Source organism: Lagenorhynchus albirostris, chromosome 7, assembly GCF_949774975.1.
Source record: "Lagenorhynchus albirostris chromosome 7, mLagAlb1.1, whole genome shotgun sequence".
Lineage (NCBI taxonomy): Eukaryota > Metazoa > Chordata > Mammalia > Artiodactyla > Delphinidae > Lagenorhynchus > Lagenorhynchus albirostris.
The window spans coordinates 65,052,862-65,079,842 of NC_083101.1; the positions used below are offsets into that span (position 1 = coordinate 65,052,862).

At 36.0% G+C, this 26,981-nt stretch overlaps 1 protein-coding gene across 1 annotated transcript in view; it reads left to right on the forward strand.

The window, feature by feature from the left end:
• CCDC171 (coiled-coil domain containing 171) overlaps nucleotides 1-26,981 on the forward strand; it is a 358,774-nt gene that overhangs the window by 229,009 nt on the left and 102,784 nt on the right. The window lies entirely within an intron of this gene.

Below are 26,981 nucleotides of genomic sequence, written 5' to 3' on the forward strand. Positions count from 1 at the left end.
GACATTCACACTCTGAAACCACTTCTCAGTGATGTACAAGTCAAATCTCTTTCCCCTCTGATTTGACCTTGTTTAGTTGTGGTTGGCATTTGATCTCTTGGCACCCCATCCTTAAATGAAGTTAAATTTTAGTCTGACTCTGTGGAACCAGAGAGTTGGCACTGCACGCAACACCTTTCCTGTGTGGCTGACAGGGTTTTGGTGCTCCAGCTGGTGTCAGGCCTGAGCCTCTGAGGTGGGAGAGCCTAGTTCAGGACATTGGACCACCAGAGACCTTCCAGCCCCACATAATATCAATCGGCAAGAGCTCTCCCAGAGATCACCATCTCAACACTAAGACCCAGCTCCACTCAAAGACCAGCAAGCTCCAGTGCTGGACACCCCATGCCAAACAACTAACAAGACAGGAACACAACCCCACCCATTAGCAGAGAGGCTGCCTAAAATCATACTGAGTTCGCAGACATCCCAAAACACACCACCAGATGTGGGTCTGCCCACCAGAAAGACAAGATCCAGCCTTATCCATCAGTGCAAAGGCACCAGTCCCCTCCACCAGAAAGCCTACACAACCCACTGAACCAAACTTACCCACTGGGGGCAAACGCCAAAAACAATGGGAACTACGAACCTATCGCCTGCGAAAAGGAGACCACAAACACAGTAAATTAAGCAAAATGAGAAGATAGAGAAATACTCAGCAGATGAAGGAGCAAAGTAAAAACCCACCAGACCAAACAAATGAAGAGGAAATAGGCAGTCTACCTGAAAAAGAATTCAGAGTAATGATAGTAAAGATGATCCAAAATCTTGGAACTAGAATGGAGAAAATACAAGAAACGTTTAACAAGGACCTAGAAGAACTAAAGAGCAAACAAACAAGGATGAACAACACAATAAATGAAATTTAAAATTCTCTAGAAAGAATCAACAGCAGAATAACTGAGGCAGAAGAACAGATAAGTGACCTGGAAGATTAAATAGTGGAAATAACTACTGCAAGCAGAATGAAAAAGAAGAATGAAAAGAATTGCGGACAGTCTCAGAGACCTCTGGGACAGCATTAAATGCACCAACATTCGAATGATAAGGGTCCCAGAAGAAGAAGAGAAAAAGAAAGGGACTGAGAAAATATTTGAAGAGATTATAGTTGAAAACTTCCCTAATATGGGAAAGGAAATAGTCAATCAAGTCCAGGAAGTGCAGAGAGTCCCATACAGGATAATCCAAGAAGCATGCCAAGACACGTATTAATCAAACTATCAAAAATTAAATACAAAGAATAAATATTAAAAACAGCAAGGGAAAAACAACAAATAACATACAAGGGAATCCCCATAAGGTTAATAGCTGATCTTTCAGCAGAAACTCTGTAAGCCAGAAGGGAGTGGCAGGACATGTTTAAAGTTGATGAAAAGGAAGAACCTACAACCAAGATTACTCTACCCAACAAGGATCTCATTCAGATTCAACAGAGAAATTAAAACCTTTACAGACAAGCAAAAGCTAAGAGAATTCAGCACACCCAAAACAGCTTTACAACAAATGCTAAAGGACCTTCTCTAGGTGGGAAACACAAGAGAAGGAAAAGACCTACAAAAACAAACCCAAAACAATGAAGAAAATGGTAATAGGAACATATATATCGATAATTACCTTAAATGTAAATGGATTAAATGCTCCAACCAAAAGACATAGACTGGCTGAATGGATACAAAAACAAGACCCATGTATATGCTGTCTACAGGAGACCCACTTTAGACCTAGGGACATATATACAGACTGAAAGTGAGGGGATGGAAGAAGATATTCCATGCAAATGGAAATAAAAAGAAAGCTGGAGTAGCAGTTCCCCTTCAGACAAAATAGATGTTAAAATAAAGACTATTACAAGAGACAAAGAAGGACACTACATTATGATCCAGGGATCAATCCAAGAAGAAGATGTAACAACTGTAAATATTGATGCACCCAACATAGGAGCACCTCAATACATAAAGCAAATGCTAACAGCCATAAAAGGGGAAAATGACAGTAACACAATAACAGTAGGGAACTTTAACAACCCACTTTCAGCAATGGACAAATCATCCAAAATGAAAATAAAAAAGGAAGCACAAGCTTAAAATGACACATTAAACAAGATGAACTTAATTGATATTTATAGGACATTCCATCCAAAAACAACAGAATACACTTTCTTCTCAAGTGCTCATGGAACATTCTTGAGGTTAGATCATATCTTGGGTCACAAATCAACCCTTGGTAAATTTAAGAAAATTGAAATCGTATCAAGTATCTTTTCCGACCACAACACTATAAGACTAGATATCAATTACAGGAAAATAACTGTAAAAAATGCAAACACATGGAGGCTAAGCAATACACTATTAAATAACCAAGAGATCACTGAAGAAATCAAAAAATACCTAGACACAAATGACAATGAAAACATAACAATGCAAAGCCTATGGGATGCAGCAAAAGCAGTTCTAAGAGGGAAGTTTACAGCAATACAATCCTACCTCAAGAAACAAGAAAAATCTCAAATAAACAACCTAACCTTACACCTAAAGCAATTAGAGAAAGAAGAACAAAAAAACCCCAAAAATTAGTAGAAGGAAAGAAATCATAAAAATCAGATCAGAAATAAATGAAAAAGAAATGAAGGAAACAATAGCAAAGATCAATAAAACTAGAAGCTGATTTTTTGAGGACATAAGCAAAATTGATAAACCATTGGACAGACTCATCAAGAAAGAAAAGACTCAACTCAGTAGAGTTAGAAATGAAGACGGAGAAGTAACAACTGACACTGCAGAAATACAAAGGATCATGAGAGATTACTTCAAGCAACTCTATGCCAATAAAATGGACAACCTGGAAGAAATGGACAAATTCTTAGAAAAGCACAACCTTCTGAGACTGAACCAGGAAGAAATAGAAAATATAAACAGACCAATCACAAGCACTGAAATTGAAACTGTGATTAAAAATCTTCCAACAGGGCTTCCCTGGTGGTGCAGTGGTTGAGAGTCCGCCTGCCGATGCAGGGGACACGGGTTCGTGCTCCGGTCCGGGAAGATCCCACATGCCGCGGAGCGGCTAGGCCTGTGAGCCATGGCTGCTGACCCTGCGCGTCTGGAGCCTGTGCTCCGCAATGGGAGAGGCCACAACAGTGAGAGGCCCGTGTACTGCAAAAAAATAAAAAATTAAAAAAATTAAAATCTTCCAACAAACAAAAGCCCAGAACCAGACGACTTCACAGGTGAATTCTATCAAACATTTATAGAAGAGCTAACACCTATCCTTATCAAACTCTTCTAAAATATAGCAGAGGGAGGAACACTCCCAAACTCAATTCTACGAGGCCACCATCACCCTGATACCAAAACCAGACAAAGATGTCACAAAAAAAGAAAACTACAGGCCAGTATCACTGTTGAATATCATAGATGCAAAAATCCTGAACAAAATACTAGCAAACAGAATCCAACAACACATTAAAAGGATCATACACCATCATCCACTGGGGTTTATCCGTGAATGCAAGGATTCTTCAATATATGTAAATCAATCAATGTGATACACCATATTAACAAATTGAAGGGGCAAAACCATATGATAATCTCAATAGATGCAGAAAAAAGCTTTCAGCAAAATTCAACACCCATTTATGATAAATACCCTCCAGAAAGTAGGCATAGAGGGAACTTACCTCAACATAATAAAGGCCATATATGAGAAACCCACAGCCATCATTGTTCGCAATGGTGAAAAACTGAAACCATTTCCACTAAGATCAGGAACAAGACAAGATTGCCCACTCTCACCCCTATTAGTCAACAGTTTTGTAAGTTTTAGCCACAGCAATCAGAGAAGAAAAATAAAAGGAATCCAAATCGGAAAAGAGGAAGTAAAACTGTCACTGTTTGCGGATGACATGATACTATAGATAGAGAATCCTAAAGATGCCTTCAGAAACTTCTAGAACTAATCAAGGAATTTGGTAAAGTAGCAGGATACAAAATTAATGCCCAGAAATGTCTTCCATTCCTATACACTAACAACAAAAAAGCTGAAAGAGGAATTAAAGAAACACTCCCATTTACCACTGCAACAAAAAGAATAAAATACCTAGGAATAAACCTACCTAAGGAGAAAAAAACCTGTATGCAGAAAACTGTAAGACAACGCACTGATGAAAGAAATTAAAGATGATACAAACAGATGGAGAGATATACCATGTTCATGGATTGGAAGAATCAACATTGGGAAAATGAGTATACGACCCAAAGCAATCTACCAATTCAGTGCAATCGTTATCTAACTACCAATGGCATTTTTCACAGAACTAGAACAAAAAATTTCACAATATGTATGGAAACACAAAAGACCCTGAATAGCCAAAGCAATCTTGAGAAAGAAAAACGGAGCTGGAGGAAACAGGCTCCCTGACTTCAGACTATACTACAGAGCTACAGTAATCCAGACAGTATGGTAGTGGCACAAAAACAGAAATATAGATCAATGGTACAGGATAGAATGCCCAGAGATAAACCCACACTCATATGGTCACCTTATCTTTGATAAAGGAGGCAAGAATATACAGTGGAGAAAAGACAGCCTCTTCAATAAGTGATGCTGGGAACACTGGACAGCTACATGTAAAAGAATGAAATTAGAACACTCCCTAACACCGTAGACAAAAAAAACCCAAAATGGATTAAAGACCTAAATGTAAGGCGAGACACTATCAAACTCTTAGAGGAAAGCATAGGCAGAAACTCTATGACGTAAATCACAGCTAGATCCTTTTTGACCCATCTCCCAGAGAAATGGAAATAAAGACAAAAATAAACAAGTGAGACGTAATGAAACTTAAAACCTTTTGCATAGCAAAGGAAACCATAAAGAAGACGAAAAGACAACCCTCAGAATGGGAGAAAATATTTGCAAATGAAGCAACTGACAAAGGATTAATTTCCAAAATATACAAGTAGCTCATGTAGCTCAACATCAAAAATCAAAAAACCCAGTCAAAAAATGGTCAGAAGACCTAAATAGTCATTTGTCCAAAGAAGATATACAGATTGCCAACAAACACATGAAAGGATGCTCAACATCATTAATCATTAGAGAAATGCAAATGAAAACTACAATGAGGTATCACCTCACACCAGTCAGAATGGCTGTCATCAAAAAATCTACAAACAGTATATGTTGGAGAGGGTGTGGAGAAAAGGGAACCCTCTTGCACTGCTGGTGGGAGTGTAAATTGATACAGCCACTATGGAGAACAGTATGGAGGTTCCTTAAAAAACTAAAAATAGAACTACCATATGACCCAGCAATCCCACTGCTGGGCATATACCCTGAGAAAACCATAATTCAAAAAGAGTCATGTACCACAATGTTCATTGCAGCACTGTTTACAATAGCCAGGACGTAGAAGCAACCTAAGTGTCCATCGACAGATGAATGGATAAAGAAAATGTGGCACATATATACAATGGAATATTACTCAGCCATAAAAAGAAACAAAATTATTTGTAGTGAGGTAGATGGATATAGAGTCTGTCATACAGAGTGAAGTAAGTCAGAAAGAGGAAAACAAATACCATATGCTAACACATATATATGGAATCTAAAAAAAAAAAGGGTTCTGAAGAACCTAGGGGCAGGACAGAAATAATGATGCAGACGTAGAGAATGGACTTGAGGACACGAGGAGAGGAAGGGTAAGCTGGGATTAAGTGAGAGAGTGGCATTGCCATATATACACTACCAAATGTAAAACAGATAGCTAGTGAGAAGCAGCCACATAGGACAGGCAGATCAGCTTGGTGCTCGCTGTGACCACCTAGAGGGGTGGGATAGGGAGGGTGGGAGGGAGACACAAAAGGGAGGGGATATGGGGATATATATATACACGTGTAGCTGATTCACTTTGTTATATAGAAGCAACTAACACAACAGTGTAAAGCAATTATATTCCATTAAAGATGTTAAAAAAAAACAGGTAATAATGATGAAGGGGAGAATAAACAAGACTAGGGAAAATAAATGTAATTAGAAATAACATCCATGCATTATACACATGCAATAAAATCTTAAATACTTTCAGTGAAAAAACAATTTTAGTCTGAAATATACATTTCAGTTTGAAAACCAGAATTTTCAAGTATGTATAAAGTATTTAGAATTTCGTAGATGATATTCATTTAGATTATGCCTCATAAAATACATAATGACTGAAATTGATTTTTGCCATGTTAAATGAGAGCCTTTAGTTTCTTTAAAGAATTTCCTCTGTGATTAATTGAATTGATAATATGCTAAAAATACTTTATATAATATAAATATGCAATTTTATAATGTTATGACTCATATTTGCTCAGTGGTTTATTTTATTATTAACTATAGCAGGGGTCCTCTGTAATATTATAAACCTCCGTTGTATAATGTTGTTTCAGGAACTATGTAAATTTTATTAGCATTTGTCCTTGAAATAGTTTTTATTTTCTCAGGACTCTGCTAAGTAACGTGCAGATAGTATCTCACCTAATCATTAAAATAATTTTTGAGATAAATATTATTATCCATAATTTGCTGATGAGGAAACCAAGGCACAGAGAATTTAACTTGTCCCAGATCACAGAGCTAGTAATTGGTGGAACAAGGACTGAACCTGGAGATGTTTATTGATGATGATAATAGTAAGACTTTTTTCTATGAGAAGTATCATTTCCTTTGAATGCACTTTAACAATGACTCCAATCGTATACTTTAATTACAAGTATTTCATGGTTAACTATGAAAATACTTTTATTTGTTCTTTCAGTGGCCCCATTTTTAAATTAGTAAAGAGTACATTATAATTTAAGGGGCTAATCAAAATTTATTTACTGTCTGAATGTATTAGTTTTAGTTTTCATTAATCTGAGACTTAGTTTTGTTTCAGATATATTTAACTGTGCTCAGTTATAGGAACCAACTTTAGAATATTACATTTATAATGGAATGAGCGTAACTTTAAATGTCTCAGACTTTGGAGAAAATTATTTAATTATATGTTTATATTTGTGGCATGATTAGGTGACACTGTTTAATTAATTTTAGAGGGAATTTTACCCCGATGTGGGGCTATATGTTCTAAATCATTATAACTTTCTGTTTGTAAGAAACATCTAATTAAGTTGCTCAAGTTTAATATGGAAGTTTAGTGATATTTTACTGTTACATCACTAATTTAACATGCTATTTCAGAAAACACCAGTGTTTACTAATCTTAAAATGAGCATTTTATTTTAGTGTTTTAACAATTAAAGGGTTACTTAATGATTGACTTTGTAGTGCTTTGATCTTATGGAATGCTGTCAAGTATTATTTTCTATATTTTAATTCCAGAAAGGTATATAGGGTAGTATTAACCCCTATAAAATTAGAGTGCCTGAAACTATAAAGAGTAAAACATATTTGTCAGTTTTGTCTTCTGATTAAAGAAACCTCACAAAATTCCAAAATGTTGTTAGGGAAGTATATGTACTTTACAAGGATTATTGGAAAACCACTATGGTAGATGAAACAGGATGCGCATTTATAGTGGCTTTATCTTATTCAGGAGTAAAGGCAGATTATCAAAGTGGACCAGAATCATCAAGCGCACTTCTGTGGTGGAAATAGAATTCATTTGTTTTTCTGATCTAAGTCCTGTGACACAGAACAGACATAGAGTCCTTGTGGAATTCAGAAAATCTTTTGTCTGTGAAGAATGTGGATTTAGGGCTTCTATGCTGTGTCATGGCTAAAAGTCTTAAAAAGAGGCAAATTTAATTATGAAGGGGGTTTGATTAAATCCCCTGAATCAGGCAGGTAAGTATTATGATGTTACTGTTAGCTTAAGAAATACTAAGGCTCTTAGTGCTTATTCTCTGGAAGGGAAACAAATCATTGAAGCCTTCTTTCCCAAGGGGTTGGATAAATGATAGTGGTTAGATTTAACTGAATATTACATATACCTATATATATATAGATATTTTAACCATTCTATAAAGGGTTATATAACTGAGTAATCTCCTACTCTTCATTTAGTAGAGTACATTAAAAAAATCAATTTCAATTACTATTGTTATGATATCCTGTATATAAATTTAAACTAAGATTTCATGATGAAAGCTGATCTTAAGAGAATTGTGTCAGTTGCATTCTTAGATAAATTTTATATATATTATGTTGAAAGTAATGGAAAAATATTAATAAGAAAAGAAGAGTGTTTCTGTTACCATTTTGATGTATACCTTTCAAAAATTTCAATATACATATTTACATATTAGTAATGTGTATACCATATTTGTATTTTAAAATATAGTATCATGTTTTACAGTATTATAGTACCCCTTTTTAAAATTTAGAAATATATCGTGCCATTTTAAAATGTCAGTAAATATAACTCATTTTTAAGACAGGAAAGAAAGAAAACAAAGAATTGCTTAGACATATTTTCTCCTCATTAGATCTTTCAGAATGAAAAGTATTAATTAAAATATGCATATATAAGTTAGGGAAGGCTTTGGAAGAAAACTTTTTAAATGAATTATAGCTGTATAGATAAATTTATTTTAATTTGTAGTGTGCAAACTCAATATTTTTCTATAAGATAGTGATATATGTTTATCATATCTTTATACTGACAAAAAATCAAATGACTTGCTCTGGTTTTTTATTTTTTGAATTATTAGAGTTTTTATTTATTTTTTATTTTTTTATTTATTTTGCACTACGCGGGCCTCTCACTGTTGTGGCCTCTCCCGTTGCGGAGCACAGTCTCCGGACGCGCAGGCTCAGCGGCCAAGGCTCATGGGCCTATCCTTTCCGCGGCATGTGGGATCATCCCGGACCAGGGCACGAACCTGTGTCCCCTGCATCGGCAGGTGGACTCTCAACCACTGCGCCACCAGGGAAGCCCTATTTTTATTTTTTAAAATAGATCTTTATTGGAGTGTAATTGCTTCACAACAGTGTGTTAGTTTATGTTGCACAACAAAGTGAATCAGCCATATGCATACACATGTCCCCGTATCCCCTCCCTCGTGAGCTTCCCTCCCACTCTCCCTATCCCACCCCTCTAGGTCATCACAAAGCACCGAGCTGATCTCACTGTGCTATGCTGCTGCTTCCCACCAGCCAATTATTTTACATTCGATAGTGTATATATGTCGATGTTACTCTCACTTTGCCCTGGCTTTCCCTCCCACCACATGTCCTCACGTCCATTCTCTATGTCTACCTCTTTATTCCTGCCCTGAAACTAGGTTCATCAGTACCATTTTTTGTTTTTGTTTTTTTTAAGATTCCATATATATGCGTTAACATATGGTATTTGTTTCTCTCTTTCTGACTTACTTCATTCTGTATGACAGACTCTAGGTCCATCCACCTCACTACAAATAACTTAATTTCGTTTCTTTTTATGGCTTGGTAATATTCCATTGTATATATGTGCCACATCTTCCTTATCCATTCGTCTGTGGATGGACATTTAGGTTGGTTCCATGTCCTGACTATTGTAAATAGTGCTGCAGTGAACACTGTGGTACATGAATTTTTGAATTATGGTTTTCTCAGGGTATATGCCCAGCAGTGGGATTGCTGGGTCATATGGTAGTTCTATTTTTAGTTTTTTAAGGAACCTCCATACTGTTCTCCATAGTGGCTGTATCAATTTACATTCCCACCAACAGTGCAAGAGGGTTCCCTTTACTCCACACCCTCTCCAGCATTTGTTGTTTTTAGATTTTTCTAATCATGCCCATTCTAACTGGTGTGAGGTGATACCTCATTGCAGTTTTCATTTGCATTTCTCTAATAATTAGTGATGTTGAGCAGCTTTTCATGTGCTTCTTGGCCATCTGTGTCTGCTTTGGAGAAATGTCTATTTAGATCTCTTGCCCATTTTTTAATTGGGTTGTTCGTTTCTTTTAATATTGAGCTGCATGAACTGTTTATATATTTTGGAGATTAATCCTTTGTTCATTGACTTGTTTGCAAATATTTTCTCCCATTCTGAAGGTTGTCTTTTCTTGTTTATTGTTTCCTTTGCTGTGCAAAAGCTCTTAAGTTTCATTAGGTCCCATTTGTTTATTTTTGTTTTTACTTCCATTACTCTAGGAGGTGGATCAAAAAAGATCTTGCTGTGGTTTATGTCAAACAGTGTTCTTCCTATGTTTTCCTCTAAGAGTTTTATAGTGTCCAGTCTTACATTTAGCTCTTTAATCCATTTTGAGTTTATTTTTGTCTGTGGTGTAAGGGAGTGTTCTAATTTCATTCTTTTACATGTAGCTGTCCAGTTTTCCCAGCACCACTTATTGGAGAGGCTGTCTTTTCTCCATTGTATGTTCTTGCCTCCTTTGTCATAAATTAGGTGACCACATGTGCATGGGTTTATCTCTGGGCTTTCTATCCTGTACCATTGATCTATATTTCTGTTTTTGTGCCAGTACCATACTGTCTGGATTACTGTAGCTTTGTGGTATAGTTTGAAGTCAGGGAGCCTGATTCCTGCAGCTCCACTTTTCTTTCTCAAGATTGCTTTGGTTATTTGGGGTCTTTTGTGTTTCCATACCAATTGTAAAATTTTTTGTTCTAATTCTGTGAAGAAAGCCATTGGCAATATGGTAGGGATTGCATTGAATCTGTAGATTGCTTTGGGTAGGATAGTCATTTTCACAATGTTGATTCTTCCATTCCAAGAACATGGTATATTTCTCCATCTGTTCCTGTCACCTTTGATTTCTTTCATCAGTGTTTTATAGTTTTCTGAGTACAAGTCTTTCACCTCCTTAGGCAGGTTTATTCCTAGGTATTTTATTCTTTTTGTAGCAGTGGAAAATGGGAGTGTTTCCTTAATTTCTCTTTCTGATTTTTCATTGTTGGTGTATAGGAATGCCAGCGATTTCTGTGCATTAATTTTGTATCCTCCAACTTTACCAAATTCATTGAATAGTTTTAGTAGTTTTCTGGTGGCATCTTTAGCATTTTCTATGTATAGCATCATGTCATCGGCAAACAGTGACAGTTTTACTTCTTTTCCAATTTGTGTTCCTTTTATTTCTTTTTCTTCTCTGATTTCTGTGACTAGGACTTCCTGAACTATGTTGAATAAGAGTGGTGAGAGTGGACATCCTTGTCTTGTTCTTGATCTTAGTGGAAATGCTCTCAGTTTTTCACCGTTGAGTATGATGCTTGCTGTTGGTTTGTTATATATGGCCTTTATTATGTTGAGGTAGCTTCCCTCTATGCCCATTTTCTGGAGAGTTTTTTTTATCATAAATAGGTGTTGAATTTTGTCAAAAGCTTTTTTTGCATCTATTGAGATGATCATATGGTTTTTATTCCTTAGTTTGTTGATGTGGTTTATCACATTGATTGATTAGTGTATATTGAAGAATCCTTGCATCCCTGGGATAAATCCCACTTGATCATGCTGTATAATCCTTTTAATGTGTTGTTGGATTCTGTTTGCTAGTATATTGTTCAATATTTTTGCATCTGTATTCATCAGTGATGTTGGTCTGTAGTTTTCTTTTTTTGTGACAACTTTTTCTGGTTTTGGTATCAGGGTGATGGTGGCTTCATGGAATGAATTTGGGAGTGTTTCTCCCTCTGCAATTTTTTGGAAGAGTTTGAGAAGGATCGGTGTTAGCTCTTCTCTAAACGTTTGATGGAATTCGCTTGTGAAGCCATCTGGTCCTGGACTTTTGTTTGTTGGAAGGTTTTTTATTACGGTTTCAATTTCATTACTTGTGATAGGTCTGTTTATATTTTCTAATTCTTCCTGGTTCAGTTTTCCTTGGAAAATTGTACCTTTCCAAGAATTTGTCCATTTCTTCATGGTTGTCCATTTTATTGGCATATAGTGTTTGTAGTAGTCTCTTATAATCCTTTGTATTTCTGCAATGTCAGTTGTGATTTCTCCTTTTTCATTTCTAATTTTTTTTTTTTTTTTTTGTGGTATGCGGGCCTCTCACTGTTTTGGCCTCTCCCGTTGCAGAGCACAGGCTCCGGACGCGCAGGCTCAGTGGCCATGGCTCACGGGCCTAGCCGCTCCGCGGCATGTGGGATCTTCCTGGACCGGGGCACGAACCTGTGTCCCCTGCATTGGCAGGCAGACTCTCAACCACTGCGCCACCAGGGAAGCCCTTCATTTCTAATTTTATTGATTTGCATCCTCTCACTTTTTTTCTTGATGAGTCTGGCTAAGGGTTTATCAATTTTGTTTATCCTCGCAGAGAACCAGCTTTTAGTTTTATTGATCTTTGCTCTTGTTTTGCTCATTTCTATTGCATTTATTTCTGCTCTGATCTTTATGATTTCTTTCCTTCTACTGACTTTGGGTTTTCTTTGTTCTTCTTTCTCTAGATGTTTTTGTGTAGGGTTAGATTGTTTATTTGAGATTTTTCTTGTTTCTTGAGGTGAGATTGAATTGCTATAAACTTTCCTCTTAGAACAGCTTTTGCTTCGTCCCATAGGTTTTGGCTCATCATGTTTTTGTTGTCTTTTGTTTCTATGTATTTTTTAATATCTTCTTTGATTTCTTCAGTGATCTCTTGGTTATTTAGTAGTTCACTGTTTAGCCGCCATGTATTTGTATTTTTCACAGTTTTTTTCCTGTAATTGATTTCCAATCTCATAGCGTTGTGGTCAGAAAAGATGCTTGATACGATTTCAATTTTCTTAAATTTTCCGAGGCTTGATTTGTGACCCCAGATGTGATCTATCTTGGAGAATGTTCTCTGTGCACTTGAGAAGAAAGTGTATTCTGCCACTTTTGGGTGGAATATTCTATAAACATCAATTAAATATATATCTGGTCTATTGTGTCATTTAAAGCTTGTGTTTCCTTATTTATTTTCTGTTTGGATGATCTGTCCATTGGTGTAAGTGGGGTGTTAAAGTCCCCTACTATTATTGTGTTACTGTCGATTTCTCCTTTCATTGTTGTTAACCTTATGTATTGAGGTGCTCCTGTTTCAGTTGCATAAATGCTTATAGTTGTTATATCTTCTTGGATTGATCCTTTGATCATTATATAGTTTCCCTCCTTATCTCTTTTAGCAGTCTTTATTTTAAAGTCTATTTTATCTGATACGAGTCTTGCTACTCCAGCTTTCTTTTGATTTCCATTTGCATGGAATATCTTTTTCCATTCCTTCATTGCTCTGGTTTGTAATATTCAGTTATAATTTATTTCTTCGACTGATGATCCAGTATTTAAGTCAGACTAGAAACTGACTTTTTAAAGTGTCCACAGGTGATTTCATAGTTGTTAAAATTCTAGAATAAATTCTAGAATAAATTGTCACATGTAGTAATAGGACTGTATCAGTCAGTATACTGTGTGTAATGTTGCAGTAACAAATGACTCCAAAATTTCAGTGGCCTTACAAAAGCGACTTCTCACATATCCCACATACTCATATAGTGGATCAGCTGTGCTTCTGCTTCATGGGTTCCTCACTTTATAAAAGGCTGATAGAGCAGCCCCTATCATGGACACTGTTGGTCTCATAATAAATGTCTCTCTATAGGACATTCCTGGTCTTCTGTCTGCTAGGACATGGCATTATTTTTTAAATTCTGCTCACATTTCACTGGCCAAAGAAAGTAACTTCTGCACTCTTGATTTTGACAGGACAGGGAATATATAATCTTTCCAGAAGTGGCACCACATGGTCAAGCCAAATATCAGTGATACAGGAGAGTATACTTTCCCCTCAGGGAGGTGGAACAAATATAGTCCACTACAATAGCTAATTATTTAAACTTTATAAAACACAGAAAAGATAGAGAATCTGTTTTCTAGTAAGCTATGTTGACCAAATTTTGTATAACTTTACATTTTAACATCTGCAACTGTTTTCCCCTAGTTTGTTAAGAGGGTTGAAAACAGGGGGCCATGTGTTTAGTTGGAACTTTTTTCTTTTGCTATAGAGTTCTTATTAGTGTAAAAAGATTGTTCAGCATGTTATTCTGCTTTCCTTTAAATAGACTTCAATGTTCTAGACCAGGGGTCCCCAACCCCTGGGCACAGACTGGTACCAGTCCATGTCCAGGTAGGAATTGGCACACAGCAGGAGGTGAGTGGCGGGCGAGCAAGAGAAGCTTCATCTGTGTTTACAGCTGCTCCCCATCACTCCAGTTACCGCCTGAGCTCCGCCTCCTGTCAGATTAGCAGTGGCATTAGATTTTCATAGGAGCACGAACCCTACTGTGAACTGCGCATGCAAGGGATCTAGGTTGCACACTCCTTATGAGAATCTAATGCCTGATGATCTGACGTGAGCTGAGGCGGTGATGCTAGCACTGGGGAGTGGCTGCAAATACAGATTATCATTAGCAGAGAGGTTTGACTGCACAGAGACCATAGTAAATCAACTGCTTGCAATCTCATATCAAAACCCTATCAGTGAGTGGCAAGTGAAAACAAGCTCAGGGCTCCCACTGATTCTGCATTATGGTGAGTTGTATAATTTTTTCATTAATATTACACTGTAATAATAATAGAAATAAAGTGCATAATAAATGTAATGCATTTGAATCATCCCAAACCATCCCCACCCTGGTCCATGGAAAAATTGTCTTCCACAAAACTGATCCCTCATGCCAAAAAGGCTGGGGACCACTGTTCTAGACTATTAAGACTCTGTTAACTGTGTTTCATGAAGCATTTTCTTGGCTCCAGAAGCCTTATGCTTGGCATTTCAAGGAGTCACCACTAGATGGTGATCTCGCTCATTTAGAAGGATAGGACGGCTGTGTGTTTCTCTTCAGGTGAATGGGTTGGTTACAAAGGGACCAGAAATGTAAGCCACACTAATGTTATGGGAAGAGTCTTTATAATCAAAATGGTACTACTTATGAGTATGTATATATATATATATGTGTGTGTGTGTGTGTGCGTGTGTGTACACAAACGCATATCCTCACACAGGAAAATTCCATTTGAAGAAAAGCTACAAAATAATGTTTTACCATATTAAGTTACTTCCTCAGAGTATATATATATATTTTCAACCGTTATTCCCCAAACAGAGAGACAAGTTTTCCTAAGCACAGTTTCTCAAGAAATTGTACTGAGGCTTGGGTCCATCTGACTGCTTTTTCCTAATACTTTCTTTGAATCTACTAACTGTTGCTGAAACTGTGGTTGTTTTATTTATTTATTTATTTCAAAAAATTTTGGGGCCGTGCCTCGTGGCATGGAGGATCTTAGTTCCCTGAGCAGGGATCAAACTTGTGCCTCCTGCAGTGGAAGCCTGGAGTCTTAACCACTGGACCACCAGGGAAGTTCCAAACTGTGGTTGTTTTAGATGTGAGCCTTCAGCTTCGTTTTAGCAACCTATGTGTTACTCAGCTTCAGTCTCTTTTTCTGTAATTAATTGGAGTGAAGAGGGATTAAAATTTTTATATTTCATTTAGACATGTTAAAAATTAACTTTTGTGGTTCATTAATCACAGAATGGGAAAGCTGGTACCCACCCTTTTACTTATTTATTTAGAAATCTTACTTAATGATTATTGCCAGTGGTAACCTTTTTTTTCCAAAGTAACTCAACATAATAACCAATTTGTTATTGGTAAAAATCTAAAAAGTATATTTGAAACTATAGACCAAATAGCGTAGTTCTCCTTAAAAAAATGCTAACTTCAGTTGTTAATGCACTTTTTGGTGCTCCTAAAATAATAGATAGTTTTCATTATACATTTCTGCTGTGACTCAAAGCTTATGGCTTTCTGTCATATGAGTCAAAAAACTTATAGGATTTCATGTAGTTATTAGTAGAAATAGAAAATATATGGCTAGGATGCTACATTTATATAAAGTAAATATTTAATATATACTCTCGGCTTGAGTTGTGTAAAAATGAATTTGAGATAATAGTCTTTACCATACTAAGGAAAATGATGTGTCACAAACCAGTTTTTTCTAAAATCCCTTTTTTTCTAGTTTATCACTGAATCGTGATTCTCAAAGGTGAAATCTTATCAAAACTTCGTTAGAGCCTAACTGAAGATGTAAATGAGTGGTTGCATTATGGCCAGAATGATCTCTTGTATTCATTCTAATTTGGCAGTTATGGTTTGTGTGTATGATCCCTGAGACAGATAAGAGAAAGCTGCTGTATGGTTGGGAATCGCACAAAAGCTCGTAGTGAACAGTAAAGCAAATTCTGGTTGAAAGAAGGTTGGGGGTTGGGAGTTCACTGATTCAAGCGTTTCCCCCAAGATATAGTGATGCAACTCTGTGGAGTACTTATAAAAATCATATGCAAGGAAAAGTCTAGTTTTCTGACCGTATCTGGGCTATATGTACCTTTCTCATCTTTTCTCCTGTCATTGTCAATAGCTCCTTATCTTTATATGTAAGTTACCTCTTGGATTTCTCAGAACATGCCATTTTATTCTGCTGAGAATGCTCTTCACAACACTGGTCACCTGGCTTTAATACAAGATGCTTTTTAAACTACATCTTTCTAGATAGGAAGTCATTTCCAAGAGGAGTATATTCTTTGTGTTTCATTAATTTATATATCATACTGCTAGTTTTGAACTCTGGCTCTGTGTAATCTAGGCAAGTTACTTCAACTCTGCCTCAGTTACCTCATTTGTAAAATGGGAATAATAGTATTTACCTCATAGAGTTGTTATGAGGGCTAACTGTGTTAATGTCTGGCATAAGGTAAGTATTCAGTAAGTGTTAGCTATTATTACTGTTGCTACTACTACTACTATTTATGGCAGTGGTATGGATAGGCGTAAAATAAATGTATCTTGAATGAACAGATGAATACAGTAGAGTCACATCCTATGCTGAGGTTAGGTTTTAGGATCAGCCTATAAGGCTAAAATCTTGTATAGTCAAAAGTATCTTGGGGCTTCCCTGGTGGCACAGTGGTTGAGAGTCCGCCTGCCGATGCAGGGGACGCGGGTTCGTGACCCGGTCCGGGAAGGTCCCACACGCCGCGGAGCGGCTGGGCCCGTGAGCCATGGGCGCTGGGCCTGTGCGTCCGGAGCCTGTGCTCCGCAGCGGGAGGGGCCGCAGCAGTGAAAAAAGAAAAGAAATGGCTTAATCATTTTTCCACTAATAACTTCAAATATCCTGTTAGATTTCCTTAGGGATTCTTTTTTTTTTTTTTTTTTGCGGTACGTGGGCTTCTCACTGTTGTGGTTTCTCCTGCTGCGGAACACAGGCTCCAGACGCTCAGGCTCAGCGGCCATGGCTCATGGGCCCAGCCGCTCCGCGGCATGTGGGACCTTCCCGGACCGGAGCACGAACCCGCGTCCCCTGCATCGGCAGGCAGACTCTCAACCACTGTGCCACCAGGGAAGCCCTAAGCCATTTCATTTTTAAATTCCTTTCAGTTTACCCAATTCAATAAACTGTTCCTATTTGTTTTTATTTCTTTAAAAAGTCTTTTCTGGAGCGGCCAAACTAGAGATGCCATATTCTAGACAAACCTAAAACAGCCAGGTTTTCTTCCATGTTGGACTATGTTACCATTCTTTCAGTTGGATACCAAATGAAGAGATTGCTTTACATTCAAGGGCCAAGTTAGATGAAGGTACATTTTTTTTTACAGGAGAATCACTCTCACTTTTACCTCCTAGTTCGAGTATTTGCAGTAGTAGAGATATTTGGGATGTGAGGGCAACCAGGTGAAACAGCCGGTTTTATTGTAGTTGCCATTTGCTTTGTTCATGTCACCTATTGCAGGCTTGCTGTGGATAAATGTTTATGGCTTGGAGCAGCATCAGAACTATGGGATTTGAATTGCTGCTCTCCATCTCCCTTTCAGTTGCCTTCCTTTCCCCCATCTTCTCTCCCTTATCCCTTTCAGAGTAAGTATAATGGAATGCTTTTAAGTCAAATGCAACTGTACTTTTATATCTCAGATTAACAAATTTCAGTACTAATTACTAATTCTTCTGTTACTATAACATTATAATGTAGCCTGTATGGTGGCAGTGCTTTAAGAGTGGTATTTTTAGATTAAATTAGGCACATAGATTACTTTTTCCATAGGAGTTAAAATCTCCTTAACAGGAGGATTTAGATACAAGTGCTGATATTGTAGAGGTTGATATACTATTGTGAGAGCGTAGAGTTCCTGTAATAAATATTTTAAAAGTTGAGGCATATACTAGGCAACCAAATTTCAAGATCTGCAGGGAAAGTTCATTGCTGATGCTAACTTATAAAGGAAAGAGACATAGAGAACTCCTTTGCCTTTTGAAAGGTTAAAAAAAAAGCAGCAGCCCAATGTGGTCCTGAATTATATAAAATTCTGTACTGCAGTAGCATGCTGTATAATTCATCGTTACTATGCAAATATTTATTTCTTATTTCATTAGTACATAAGTGATGACAGTCATCCTACTTTCACGCAGGGAATCCTGAATTGTGCATGCTTTGATTTTTGATGTTAAAGCAGTGCCATTGTATAACACTTACGTCCTTATTGGAGTGTATTTCAATATAAATAGAAAGCAGCCATTTAAATAGTCTGAAATGCCTTACTGACCTTACAGAGAACTCGATACATAGGTGAAATACTAGTTTTATATTTCCATGGGGACTTCTCAGTTAGTGGATTCTATGGAAAATCTGGAGAAATGGTTACTGCTGTTGTGGTGCAGGATAAAGAATAAGGTTTTAGACACACAGATACAGAGACCAGAGTACTGGTTACCAGAGGAGAAGGGAGGTAGGGGGAGGATGAAATGGGTAAAGGGCGTCAACTGTATGTTGATGAATGGAAACAAAACTTTGGATGGTGAGCATGCTGAAGTGTGTATGGACATCTTCATACAATGTTGTACACATGAAACAAGTGTGACCTCAACTGCAAAAAGATTAAGGGTTTAGATTTAGAAGACCTGGGCTCACATTTTGGAGTAAACTTTTCTGATTCTTAGTTTCCTTGCATGTAAAATAGGAATGATAATGTGATCTATCTCACTGGACTATGAAGAACCAATTGAGTTAATGTAACTATTAAGTGCTTGTATGATGATGATAATATGGTTCAGTTGTCACTCAAGCTATTTTTCCCCCCAGGATTTGGGGGAAATAAGCTTTAAAAATAGCAAACATTTATTGCACGCTTACAATATGACAGGCATGGTTCAAGAACAGGCCTAGTGCCTTCATGCAAAGGTGGAATGCTCTGGATTGAGAAATGTAGGAAATGTCTGTGGTTCAGAATTTTCCCCTGTGAATATACCTCTGAAATTAAGATAGAAATCAGTGTGAAATACTTAATACAAAACAATTCACCTGATGAATACATTTTTTAAGAAAAAACTCAGATTTTGTTTTGTCTACATTTAAGTCTAAAAAAACCCTGTTTATTTTTGTAATTTAAACTTTTTTTAAGATTTTTTTTCATGTAGACCATTTTAAAACTGTTTACTGAATTTGTTACAATATTGCTTCTGTTTTATGTTTTGGTTTTTTGGCCGCGAGGCATGTGGGATCTTAGCTTCCCAGTCAGGGATCAAACCCTCACCCCCAGCATTGGAAGGTGAAGTCTTAACCACTGGACCGCCAGGGAAGTCCCTTCTAGTTTAAAATTGACCTTCAGATTCTCTTAAATAATTGATTTTTTACTCAGCTGATATTGGATTTACTTTTATTAATATTATTTAATATATAACATATTCAAGAATTCAAGATAGTCATTTAAATTCTGTAGTACAATAAAAATATTAATGTAAAGGTCTTTTAATTATTGTATAGGATTATCTACCCTATTCAATTACATCACAAAAAGAATTCTTGAAATTGAAAAATTCTTCTGACAATAAGTTCTTTTTATTTAAATGTCAGAAATCCAACTATGTGAAGCCCTTTATAAATTATTCATATTTTCTCAATTCTTAGTAGACATTTGTTTTAGGTAATTCTCAAATGATTTAAAAGCAGTATTTATATTCTAAATGATATTTTTCTGCAACCTAATTCATAGCTTGACTCATTTAAAATATTGCCAGGGAATTCTGAAGCTTTTTGGACCTCCACATAGCTAAGGATTGTCAACTGGGTGAAGTTTTTAGAACCTGCTGAGTAGTCTGTGGCTGATAAAGTCTAACAGAAGGACTCACTGTATTCCACCCGTTTATTTCTTAGCTATTCATTGAGAGAACACAGAGGTCGTATAAGAGCTGATTTTATTATAGCAGCATCATGGTGGCTGTCACCTGCAGCTAGTTTCTGTCTCCTGAGGTCTGTAGTGCAGCCAAATGCAGTTTGTTTTATACTCTGAGAAAATATTACTGCCACATTACTGCTTACATGCCATGTGTCACAATAAATCTAGCTGCTGCTTGTCTGTTCTGTACTTTTCTGAGAGTATTTTCCTGTTGAGAGGACTCTCATGATTCTCTTTATCATCCTTCTCTTTTTTTGTCATTTAAAATGTCCTTTAACTATTTCTCTCCCAGTTTACCTCATTATTATCTAACACATTTAGTCTACCAGAGTTTTGTAGTACTGTGTGAGGCTTGGAACAAACAGTATTAAATATGTTTTGAACACTTTTATGAGGTTCCTTTTCTTTCCACTATATTTTACTATTGATCACTTTCAGTTAGTGTACTGGGAAGGATTAACTTTTTTCCTTTTATATTGATGGAATTTAAGAGAACGTTTTCAAAGGAACATGTGAGAATGTGGTGCCAATAATCATAAAGCATACAGCAAAATCTTATAGCATACTTTGAAATTTTAAAGGTGCATTTTCTTTGCTCATCCGCTCCATTTTTTCATAATCATCTACCATATGGTCTATTTATAAAAGTGACTTATTTTATACTTTTTTTTGTTAATGTTATTTTATCTTTTTCAGGTGTGATACAAATAGTTATTTTAAACAATTTATGTATGTTTATACATATGCATATATATAAGCGATGATGTAGAAATAATATAGAAACTCATAAGTTGCCACATATAGGTGGGGATTTAAAGAAGACTGTAATGACACTACATGTAGGAGTGTAAGTATTGCATTAATTATGCATAATAAATTTATGTAGCCTTTTATGGTTTATAAGACACTTTCACATCTGTTGTCTTACTAGATGTGTGAGTCCTAACAAGGGCTGTCATTTACTGAACCCCAAAGTGGGTAAGTTATTTGATTTTTAACTTTGGTTTATTAATGTCACCTATGTTTTGCATAGAATTATTATTAGAAAATAGTAAAAGATAATGTCCTTAAGAAAACTTAAAATTGCAGAAATTTTAATTCAGATTATCCATATAAAATATAGACTACCAAAACTGAAATGTATTCATATATTAATTTTACCACATACTAACATCTTTGACTATTGTATATTTATTGTAAATTCTCTAATTGCTTATCTCATAGATTTTCAAGCTTTATTATAAAATATGTCATTCTTTAGTTTCATCCCTAAATTGTGTACCCAATTGTAAATTTGGTGGTTGTATCATTTTAAATTTATACTTTCTGTGGCAGCCTGTGTAGTTTGACCTACCCAGCAGCTACTAATTCTTGATTAATATAATTTTCTAGTTGTCACATTATAATGGTAGGGCTGAGACAGTGCCATTTCCTTTTCCAACATTAGTTTTAGTGCCCTGAGATGTTTTACCCAATTTATCACAATCTAGGAATGTTTATTCAAAAGTTACAGTTGGACAGTAGTAAAATTTTAGAAAAAAAATGTTACAGATTTTTTTTCTTAACCTAGGAAATGTAGCTTAGTTCTTCATAACTCTTGTGTTGTTGTCTTGTCTTACATTTTCTATGACTAACTTTTATACCAAATTGAATAAGCCATTAGCTTTTAGTCTGTAGGAATGTGGATCCATAGATATTTCCCATTAGACAAAAGAAAATCTATAAAAGCGATATCTCTCGGGGCTTGGTCTTCCTAGCTGGCCTAATGGTCTAAAGCAGTGTAGTACTGTACTCTTAAGAGAAATAACTCTGTTGGATGATTCCCTTAACATCCAGAAATAATAATTGGAGAGTTGTGTACACTCTTTCAGGGAACTTTAACTTTTCTACTAAATACCACATTTATTAAGCAAATATTCTGATTCAGGGAATTCATGTTATAAATTTTATACTTTTGAAACTATTACTGAACAAAATTATAAACCTTGTATATCTTGTGTCATTTAAAATTAGAGCTTGCTGTGAAATAATGAGATATACTACATTTAGGTTGCCATGTTGTTTTGATAAGTGTTTTTTTTTTTTAAGAACTTCTCTTCAAAAAACACCTCCAGGGCTTCCCTGGTGGCGCAGTGGTTGAGAGTTCGCCTGCCGATGCAGGGGACACGTGTTCGTGCCCCAGTCTGGGAAGATCCCACATGCTGCGGAGCGGCTGGGCTCGTGAGCCATGGCCGCTGGGCCTGCACGTCTGGAGGCTGTGCTCCGCAACGGGAGAGGCCACAACAGTGAGAGGCCCGCGTACCGCAAAAAAACCCAACCAAACAAACAAACAAAAAAACCACTTCCATTGGTGATTGTTGCACAGCTTTGTGAATATAATAAAACCCACTGAATTGTACACTTTAAAAGTGTGAATTATGTCTCAATAAAACTGTTATTAAAAAATTCCACTGTACAAAATGTTTTCATAGGTGCAAAGTAATAGAATTTCAATTTATATTCACAATTAATTTAAAAAAATTGTTAACCTTAATAAATGTTTAAAGCTTTAGAAATATGAAATTATGTATGACTTAAGAAAATAATTTGTTCTTATTCAATAGTAACATGTTTATTATAGAAACTTCAGAAACTCTAGATAAGAAAAGACATTTTAAAAATGTGTGGATATTTTAATATTCACATCTATCCTGTATTCTGTCCCTAAGCTTTCTCTATACTTAACTACTTCCTTGGTATCCATACTTTTCCTGCCAGCTTTCATTATTTATTTAAAATTTATTATTTTTGGCTGCGTCAGGTCTTAGTTGTGGCACGTGGGCTCTGTAGTTGTGGCATGTGGGCTCTGCAGTTGTAGCATGCGGGCTTAGTTGCCCCGCAGCATGTGGGATCTTAGTTCCACGACCTGGAATCGAACCTGCATCACCTGCATTGGAAGGCGGATTCTTAACTACTGGACCACCAGGGAAGTCCCGTTGCTGGCTTTCATTAGTAGTACATAGCTTTTCATGACCATCTTAGGAAAACAACCAGTTGTAAAACTATCTTCTTATAAGAGTAAAAAAGCATTGAAAGCATTGAAGAGTAAAAAAGCATTGAAAGCATTGAAGAGTAAAAAAGAGTGAAAGCATTGGCTTTTTTTCCTGGACTATGAGAGGTGTACATGAGCAATGAGATCATTATCTTAAAAGAAATACAATAAATATCTTACAGAGTAGCTTCTGAAATACAGTAAGCTTGGGATTTTGCTGTAAAATTTTGCTTTAAAACATTTTGGATTTAAAGTGAAAACTTGGAATGTTTGATAAATAGTATTGTGGCATTGGTTCTTGTGTAGATGGCATATTTTCTTTTAAACTTTTGTTACCATTTTTAGCATTAACTTTCTAGCAGCTAAAATTGTTCAAAACGTAGTTTAAAGATAAATGCAGTATCAGGCTTTGAATGTTTTTTTTTTTTTTTTTTTTTGGTAAATACTAAGACCTCAGTACAAAATGAGGGCTGTATTGTGGATTAAGTGAAATATCTTAAGGCTGTGCTGTTCTGATAACTGAACCTGAAGTGACCTTTCTCAGACACAATTACAGAGCTGTATGTTTTTCCTTTAATTTCATCAGGGGTTTAATTAGTATACAAATAAAACTTCCCTTATCTTCCTTTCTACCTAATTGGCTTGTCTTCGCTTATATATGAAGTATGTGAAAGTGGGCTGTAATTAGGGTGACCGTGTTAACCTTTTTTCCTCAAATGTACTGTTGCCTAAAGGCCTCAAGGCCTAAAAACAGTGCTTCGGATTATTGCTTTGCAATCGCTATGGTTGTCCCATAGGTTTTCTCATGAGCAGAAGGGCTTTGGGTGCTGCAGGTTCCCACTGCTTAACAGGATCTTCATTCTTCTCCCCACTAAATGTTTATTGATTATCTTGCTGTTCCAGGCTCAGCCTCCAACAACTTAATATCAGGTGACAGTCAGGAGAGTTCTCCAAGTAATTAGAGTTGAGCATTGGGGGAACAATTAGGAGCAGAGTTATTAAACTTGATTTATCCTATTCTCCCCTGAACAGTTTCTTGGATATCAGGACATCACACTTTCACAGTCTGCCCTGGTTGAGAAATTAGTGGCTAACCTGCTTGCTTATCATCATTGCCTAGCTGCCCAGAGGTACACCCTCTTGGTTTCAGTCCTTCAGTTGGAAATATTAGAGTCCATAAAGTTTATCATGGGTTTTAATTAGATAAATCTGAACGGGAGAAAAGAAAAGCTGAAGTTAAAATTTTATATGTGTCTAATATATATTACATATGGTATAGGTACGTATGTATATACATCATATATATACACACACACATGAATTTGTTTTTCTTTTTTTAAAGCTTAGTGTTAGGATTTTTAAGGATTCTACTTTTGTCGTCAAACACAAAAATGTGAACATCAGAGAAAAAACATATTACTGAATCACTTTTTATGTCTTGGTGTTTTGCATACATCACCACGAACCTTAGGACTCATTGATGTATATAGATTCCATTGTGATGTTCCTCAGCTCTTTAAAATGAGAATGCTGTGTCCATAAGTTATATAACTATGATTATTCTTTTTTCAAAAACTGTTCTCTCTTCATTTTTACACTAAGGAAGTATGACCCGTATCACCTATTTATACCATTCTTTTGTTTGTTGTCTGTAATTTCAGTCTTAGAGTAGGCTATTCAGCTGTACCTCTGAAATAGTGCAAGCTTTAGAAGAGTTTGGTGGCTCCCTGCCATTGCCCCTGAGAGAAGGAGATGAAAGCTGATGGAAACTGGAAGATTTAGATATATAGTGGAGATTCTAATTCTATGAGTTATATCTTCTTTGGAAGGAGATCATAGAATTGCTGAAAAGTCAAGTATGGTTTTATAGTGATTTTAAGGTCATGGGTTCTCGCAGATTGGACCAGTGAGCTTCGCTCTGGGTGAGGCTGGAATCAATATCCTGAACACCCCTCACAAATATACACCTCAACTCATAAGAACTACTGAGCAAGAGAATTTGAATGGAGTGGCACATTCTATTATTTCTGTTGGAAAAAGAACTCAAGCTTTATGTGTAACTGGTGGTGGATCATTAATTTTATATTCACATCTGAAAAACAGCATTTTTTATTACCTGAAAGATGTCAGAAATATTGCCTTTAAAAGGACTCAAATGGGTTTTATTTTTTCAAAGAAAGAAATCTCATGATACTTCAGTGCCTTTAAATATCTTAACATTGGCACAAAGTAAGTAGGTTTAGCATAGCTTTTCAAATCTATTCTTTGTTGTCTTTTTAAGTTGGTTTGAATCAGTGGCTATTTCCATAGTGGGATATACTTAAAGATCTGTTAGTACTAAAGATTTGAAATAAAACATAATATCTAAAAAATAGTCACAGTTTGCTTATTTCTAGTTTCTTGACTTGTATTTGTCTGACAGCAACTTGACTGTTTGAAAGTGAAATGCTGAATTAAATTTCTTTTAGCATTTAAAAATACCTGGTTTAAGGGTAAGCTGGGATGAAGTGAGAGAGTAGCATTGACATATATACACTACCAAATGTAAAATAGATAGCTAGTGGGAAGCAGCTGCATAGCACAGGGAGATCAGCTTGGTGCTTTGTGACCACGTATAGGGGTGGGATAGAGAGGGTGGGAGGGAAATGCAAGAAGGAGGGGATATGGGGATATATGTATACATATAGCTGATTCACTTTGTTATACAGCAGAAACTAACGCACCATTGTAAAGCAATTATACTCCAATAAAGATGTTAAAAAAAACAACAACCTGGTTTTGCTTTCAATTCATATTGTTCAGAGTGAATTAATTGTTTTAGCTCCACGCAGGCAGCTTGAGTTTTTATACTACTTATTGTGAGTGCATTAAAATAATATTATTGGAAAAGTTTTAAACATGAAATTATTGCATCTTGGTTGTTCTTTACTGGGTATTTGAAGCATAGTTGTGAATGTTAATGTGTGGCTACACTCTTAGAAAGAAGAAAAAATATTATGTGTATGCAATCAATTATTTAGTTCACTGTCCAACAAACTTAATTGAAAAACTGGTTGATAAGCTCATATGCTAGAAATTTCATAGGCAAAGGAATGAGCAGATTTTTAGTGCTAAGAGATCCTCTGATCCCTATATTGTTTTACATCCTAGAATTTTAAATAAGAAAATACTCCTTTAACTTAAGAGTTTTTGAGTCTAAGACCTTTAGCCTTAAAGTTCCAAGATGAAATTATACTCTTCTATCTTGAAATTTTTGTGCTAAGTGAATATTTCAGATTAAAGCACATAGCAAATATCAATCAACAAATTTTATATTTCTATGACTAGGAAAATATTTACGGAACATAATTCCAAATGCAAGTATTGTTTGTAACTCTCTCTGTTGAAACATGTTGATCACGTTTGTGTTTTCTCTGACATGAGAGTTTTTTATGGGAAATAAGTGAATTTTATTTTCGAGTCCAGTGTGTTTGTTCACTGAGATGTGTATAGCAACATAACTGTTATTGATACATTTAAAAAGAGAGTAGTGGTGCTTTTAAATTTTGGGTTCCCCATTCTCTTAAAGGTATCCTAATCTACCTTCCTCTCCATCACACACATACTTTGGCATATGATAGTTCTTGTTTTAAATAGACTCTAAATTTCATGTGCTTTTTCCATTGAAATCTTTATTTTTTATCATTAAAAGAAAATGCAACCTGAGGTTTTTAATAATCAGATATTTTTCGTAAGAA